At 41.3% G+C, this 6,990-nt stretch overlaps 1 non-coding gene across 1 annotated transcript; it reads left to right on the forward strand.

Moving 5' to 3' along the window:
- Positions 1–2,677: 2,677 nt before the first annotated feature.
- Positions 2,678–2,750, forward strand: trnam-cau. The gene has a single exon. It is a non-coding gene; the product is annotated as a tRNA-Met (tRNA).
- The last annotated feature ends 4,240 nt before the right edge of the window (positions 2,751–6,990 follow it).

Below are 6,990 nucleotides of genomic sequence, written 5' to 3' on the forward strand. Positions count from 1 at the left end.
ATGCTGGAATTGCCTCTCTAACGGCATTGTATGTCTATCTACATACAGTTCAAGAAAATAGCTCTCCACCACCTTTCAGGGGCAGCTAGAGATGGACAATAAATGCTGGCCAGCCAACAATGCTCACATCTCACAGGTGAATAAGAGAATTCTGAATATTCTGTATTCTCCAGGACCAACTTCCTATTAATGCTGGTTTTCTTTGTTGCTTCTATTTAATACATAACATTAAGAGTAACATTTTAAAATGCTGATCTTTATTTTCAAATCTCTCTCAGGTCTCTCTTTTGTGCATTCCTAATTTTAATTGGTTCACTATTGTGATTGTACATTCAGTTGCTCAAGTCCTAAGCTCTAGAATTCCCACCCTAAATCCATTTTTTTTAAGAATCTTTAGTTTTGGTAATTTATCCTAATATCTCCTTAGGTCGTTCAGTGTCTTATTTTGTAGCAAAATTTTGTGACATACCTCGGGATGCTTAATTCCATAAAAGGTGCTATAATGGTGGAAGTTACTGTTGTAGCACCTGTGCTACTCATAAAAAGGAGTTCCATAGTTTTCGTAGGACTGAAATTGGACCCCTTTAAGTCCCGAACGGTGTATTTTTCTATAAGTTAAAAAATTAATACCACTTTATTCATTGTGCTAATGCTACCAGTTTTAAAGTACTTAGCCAAAATAATCGATACTCTTCCTTTTGTGCAGTTAAAAAAAATCATAGGCCTGATATTTTCTGTGCAAGTAAACCTCGATCCACTATTCATCTCAAACAACTTTCTGCACACGTCCAGTATTCGAGGAGGTATGCAACTACAAACGCAACGTTGTGTAAAGGTCCAGGGAGTCTCCAGCAGGTGCAAGAAAGGTGTCCGAGATGTTACGAAAAGTGAGGCAGAAAACAATCCTTCTTTCTTCTTCAGAGATAACAAGGTGTAGAGCTGGATGAACAGAGCAGGTCAAGCAGCATCAGAGGAGCAGGAAAGCTGACGTTTCGGATCTGGACCCTTCTTCAGGACCCTGCTCCTCTGATGCTGCTTGACCTGCTGTGTTCATCCAGCTCTACACCTTGTTATCTCAGATTCTCCAGCATCGGCAGTTCCTACTATCTCTGAATCTTTTTTCTTCTTCGGTCTCCCAGTAGTATATTAATTGCTTTTGTAAATTGTGCATGATCTATTTTGTATTTTGTTTATTTTGTGCTGTGTAAATAAGAAAGGTGCATTGGTGGCTGAAAATCCTGGATTGTGAAGACACTCCGGATATTATCCTGATGGATTTAAATTGAAAAGTTTGCTTTGATGCAAGTCGTTTTGATTCAAGTAGTGGTTTCCAGGATGGTATCAATGGGGTTTTCCTGGAGTTGGGTAATGTCAGTATTCGTTATAAATATGAACAGACTGTGTTCAAAACATGAGAGAGTTTTCGATATATATGAAATTGTATTCCAGTTTAACGATCAACATCTTCAGGAAAGGACATCTGTTTTGCATAAATATCACTATCGGGTTCTGGCCACTGTTGACAGATGAGGACTGGAAAACACACTAATACAAACTAATGCACATTTATTAACTACTTACACTATTTACAGAGGTTTGGTTCTGCTGGGCTCCATTACAGTCTTTTCTCAGGTAGGTCTAAGTTCCACTGACGGTGCATGCTAGCTATGAACACAACAGCTTTCAATCCCTTATGCTATAGGGTATGTGGCTGGAGTTTAGGAGCAAAACAAATTGCTGAAATTAAAAGTTTATTTATTTTTCTTATACACTTAGATAGTGACATCCAATACCTACAAACTCCTGCAAAAGCAAAATACTTCCGTTGTAGAAACATGAAATAGCTAAAAAGCTGGGAATGGTAGAGTGGCAGCAACTGTGGCGAGAAACGCTGTAGGCTGACGGCTGTCCATCAGAGGATATATGAAAAGTCCATCCACCTTAAACTTTAACTTTGTTTCTCTCTCCCTTTAAAACAAAACCTTTGTCCTGTTTCTATTCAACAGATTAATTTATTTTCGTGGAGCTGCAAATTCACTGCAGGAATTTCAACAGGAATTTCATTTTTATCTCCCATTGTACGTGTTAAAAACAAAACTTCTAAAATACTGGTTTACAGAAAATCATTTTACACTTAAATCCTTCTCAATTTTATTTAGAAACTATGAAGGTATTTTACTTTTGACATGCTTGTCCCGTGTATTGACTGATCTTGCAGCCCAATCCTTTGCCTCTGCAAATACGACCACAAGTTCCTTGCTGCTCATTATTCTACATGAAACAATTTGATCGCAGGAATAAATGCACAAATAATGACTCCCTGCTCAATCCGCATTTTATTATGTAGTGTGACTTGTATCTAAGCTGCAGCGAACGCTTGTACAGGGGGCTGTAGCTCTGTCAGCGTCAAAGGACAATTTCACTCGCGCCCGTCGCCAGCTCCCGGAGGTTGCGGCGCATGTCCGATCCCGCGCGGGTGGGGATGGGGCCACCCACCGACCGTCTCATAGTGAACAAATGAGGACGAATGAAAAATTGAACCAGGTCGACCCTCCCTCTCCCGCGAACTTGCTGCAAACCCGATCTGCGCCCCCCGTCAGTGTCGTAAAATATTGTCAAACGGTATTCAGTGACGGATTGTACCTTTATTAAAGCTGCTTCCGCAAGTTTGGGCAGAGCCTCGTTAGCGCAGTAGGTAGCGCGTCAGTCTCATAATCTGAAGGTCGTGAGTTCGATCCTCACACGGGGCACAATTCATTATTGTTTTAAAATATTGGTTTACAGATCTCTACGAAACTTTTAGTAATTTTATAATGAAGGTTTTAACGGGCTCTTCATTTTTGACCAGCAGTGAAGACGATCTCTGTTACACAATATTATAAAGATACCATCTCCTGTATTAGTGCTTCTAATATAGAGCCTATAATGTAGAGCCTAATTAATGACATTGACTGCCCGTGTTCCACTTCCTGTACTTCTGCATTCACAAAGTCATGTTTATCCCAAAACCAGAATACCATTCTGCTTGTCTTCACCCACCAAAGCCTCTGTATTTACATAATCATTCTCTGTGATTTCTGCCACTTCCAGCATTCTGCCACCACTGCAGGAGAATGGAGGAGATACTAAACAAGTATTTTGCATCGAGAGTTAGTAAGAACTGCCGATGCTGGAATCTGAGATAACGAAGTGTGGAGCTGGATGAAGAAAGCAGGCCAAACAGCATCAGAGGAATAGGAAAGCTGACGTTTCCGGTCTGGACCCTTCTTCAGAAAAGTATTTTGCATCAGTGTTTACCGTGGAGAAGGATACGGAAGATAGATAAAGTGGTGATATAAAAAGCAACATCTTGAAAAATTTCGATATTACAGAGGAAGAGGTGCTGGATGTCTTAAAGCACATAATGGTGGATAAATGCCCTAGACCTGATCAGGTGTACCCTAGAACTCTGTGGGAATCTAGGGAAGTGATTACTGGGCCCATTGCTGAGATATTTGTATCATTCATAGCCACGTGTGAGGTGCCATAAGTCTGGAGATTGGCTAACAGGTGCCACTATTTAAGAAAGGTGGTAAGGAAGCCAGGGAACTGTAGCCCGGTGAGCCTAACATTGGTGGTGGGCAAGTTGTTGGAGGGAATCCTGAGGGACAGGATTTACATGTATTTGGAAAGACAAGGACTGATAAGGGATAGGCAACATGGCTTTGTGCATGAGAATCGTGTCTTACTAACTTGATTGAGTTTTTTGAAGAAGTAAAGAAGAGGATTGATGAGGGTAGAGTGGTGGATGTGATCTATATGGACTTCAGTAATGTATTCTACAAGGTTCCTCATGGTGGACTGGTTAGCAAGGTTAGATCACATGGAATACAGGGAGAGATAGCCATTTAGATACAGAACTGGCTCAAAGATAGAACATAGGTGGTGGTGGAGGAAAGTTGTTTTTCAGACTGGAGGCCTGTGACCAGCGGTGTGCCACATGGATCGATGCTGGGTCCACTGCTTTTCACCATTTATACAAATGATTTGGATGTGAACATAGGAGGTATGGTTGGTAAGTTTGCAGATGACACCAAAATTTGAGGTGTGGTGGACAGCAAAGAAGGTTACATCAGAGTGCAATGGGGCCTTGACCAGATGGGCCAATGGGCAAAGGAGTGGCAGGTAGAGTTTAATTTAGATAAATGTGAGGTGCTGCATTTTGGGAAGGCAAATCAGGGCAGGATTTATGTACTTAATAGTATGGCCCTGGGGAGCGTTGCTGAACAAAGAGACCTTGGAGTGCAGGTTTATAGTTCCTTGAAAGTGGAGTTGCAGGTAGATAGGATAGTGAAGAAGGCATTTGGTATGCTTGCTTTTATTGGTCAGTGCATTGAGGAATTGGGAGGTTATGTTGTGGCTGTACAGGACATTGGTTAGGCCACTTTTGGAATACTGTGTGCAGTTCCGGTCTCCCTGCTATAGGAAGGATGTTGTGAAACGTGAAAGGGCTCACAAAAGCTTTACAAGGGTGTTGCCAAAGTTGGAGACTATGAGCTATAGGGAGAGTCTTAATAGGCTAGGGCTATTTTTCCTGGAGCAGCAGAGGCTGAGGGGGAACCTTACAGAGGTTTATAAGATCATGAGGGGCACTGATAGGTTGAATAGCCAAGGTCTTTTACCAAAGGTGGGGAAGCCCAAAACTAGAGGGCATAGGTTTAAGGTGAGAGGGGAAAGATTTAAAAGGGACCTAAGTGGCAACTTTTTCACGCAGAGGGTGGTGCATGTATGGAATGAGCTTCCAGAGGAAGTGGTGGAGGCTGGTATAATTACAACATTTAAAAGGCATCTGGATGGTTATATGAATAGGAAGGATTTAGAGGATATAGGCCAAATGCAGACAAATTGGACTAGATTAATTTAGGATATCTGGTTGGCATGGACGAGTGGACCGAAGGGTCCTTTTCCAATCTGTACAGCTCTATGACTGTAAATACATCTTTGCCTCACCATACTCTTCAGTAATCTAATAAATATTGCATCCTCCATCACACCCTGTCTACTGATCAACCACACCAAATCTAAATTTTTTCTGAAGAAGAGTCCCAACCCAAAATGTCAGCTTTCCTGCTCCTCTGATGCTGCCTGGCCTGCTGTGTTCCTCCAGCTCCACACTGTGCCATCTGAATCACAATGTCTGTTAGAGAAGGAAATCCACCATCCTTACCTGGTCTGGCATCCTGTAATTCTAGACCAGAGCAATGCCTTCTAAGTGTATCAAAATTGCTACCAACTCTAAAGTGAAGAATGAAACCAGATCGTCCTCTCAGCATTGACCTAGGCGCTGGAAATGACACCACATCTTCAGTCCTGTTGATCTTACAAAGTCCTCCTGACTAAAACCTGAGGGCTTGTGTCAAAATTGGAAGAGCTGTCTCACAGACAAGTCAATCAACAGCCCGACATAGTCGTACTCACAGAATCTTACAGACAATTCTCCTGATACTACTACCACCATTCCTGGGGATGTTCTGTCCCACATTAGCACAGACTCACCAGAGGTGACAGCATGGGTATGCTTTTGGGATGGAATTACGCTGGATGTTCTCATCATTAACTTTCGATCTCATGAAATCTCCTGGCATCGGGGCAAACATGGACAAGGAAACCTCACGCTGGTTACCACGTACCACCTCCACATTTAGATACCCTCCATCATGTTGTGTGGTACTACCACTGTGATTGATGAGGCATACTTCAGTTAGATCTAGAAATTCAAAACTGGGCAAATATAAAGTGCTGTGGGCTATTAGCAAAAACAAAAGTGTATTCAAGCACAATCTGTAACCTCATAGCTTGCATATTCCCCAATCTACAATTATCATCAAGCTGGGACATCAGTCAATGAAGTGTGCAGGAGACCATGCCAGGAGCAGCACCAGGCATACTTATAAATGAGGTATCAAGCTGATGAAATTACAACCTATGTATATTTGCATGGCAAACAGCAGAAGCAACATGTGATAGACAGGATTAAGTAATCCCGTAACCAATGGACGAGATCTTATCTCAGCCAAGAAATTTTTGAACGTGAAATGTTAACTCTGTTCTCTCTCCACAGATGCTGCCAGGCCTGTTCAGTATCTCCAGCATTTTCTGTTTTTATTTAAGAGCAGAAGCAGACATTATTGTTAGGCAGAGCTGTTGTTAAATGTGCAGCTAAAGGTAGCTGAAATATATAGCATGTGTGTAGTGAGAGCTCAGGGACATCATGCATTTGAGTTAAGATCAGGGTTAGAAGAGTTATAAAAACTATGTTTAGTAATGACTTACGGAATTCAGGGTAGCTGTGAGGTCTCTAATAGCTCAATACAGCTGAGTAAGGGAGGTTAAAAAGCCCAGTAGTAGTATATGCTGGATACAACTGAGCAAGGTTGCTCGTCAGGGGAAAAAAAGATACCTGGGGGCAGTTTTAATTTGGTGAAGCTAACTGTTATTGAAATACCAGAGTTATGCTTGTGAATGAACAATGCAGTCCAGAGGACTATATACTTAGGAAAGGTTGGTGACTGACCAGAATGGGAGTAGTTGTTAAGGCATTCTATGACCAAAAAGCTCTCTTGAGACATTTTCAAGACCATATTACCAATGTGCCATCAGTGTCTGAGGCAATTGCTGAGAAATCCATGGGATCCATCTAAATGTTCACTATGGGATGTTCAGTCACAGAATATTCCACATATTTGCCACGTGTTAATTCTGGGTATTAGAATATAAGTCATACATTTATTGTAGATTTTATTATTGTTTCAAAATTGTATTATGAAGCTTACTGTTGTTTGTTCAAAAACATGGAACTTTGTCACTTTATTTTCTAAGTAAGTTCCCTAGATTTCACACTTTGTCAACTTTAAAAATAACTGTTCCTGATCTCTAAACAGACCACAACATCAATTTGGTGGTTCTGTCTGGGATCATAACAGAAGTAGAAAGATTCCTGTTGTTGATGCT

Source organism: Rhincodon typus, chromosome 7, assembly GCF_021869965.1.
Source record: "Rhincodon typus isolate 14 chromosome 7, sRhiTyp1.1, whole genome shotgun sequence".
NCBI lineage: Eukaryota > Metazoa > Chordata > Chondrichthyes > Orectolobiformes > Rhincodontidae > Rhincodon > Rhincodon typus.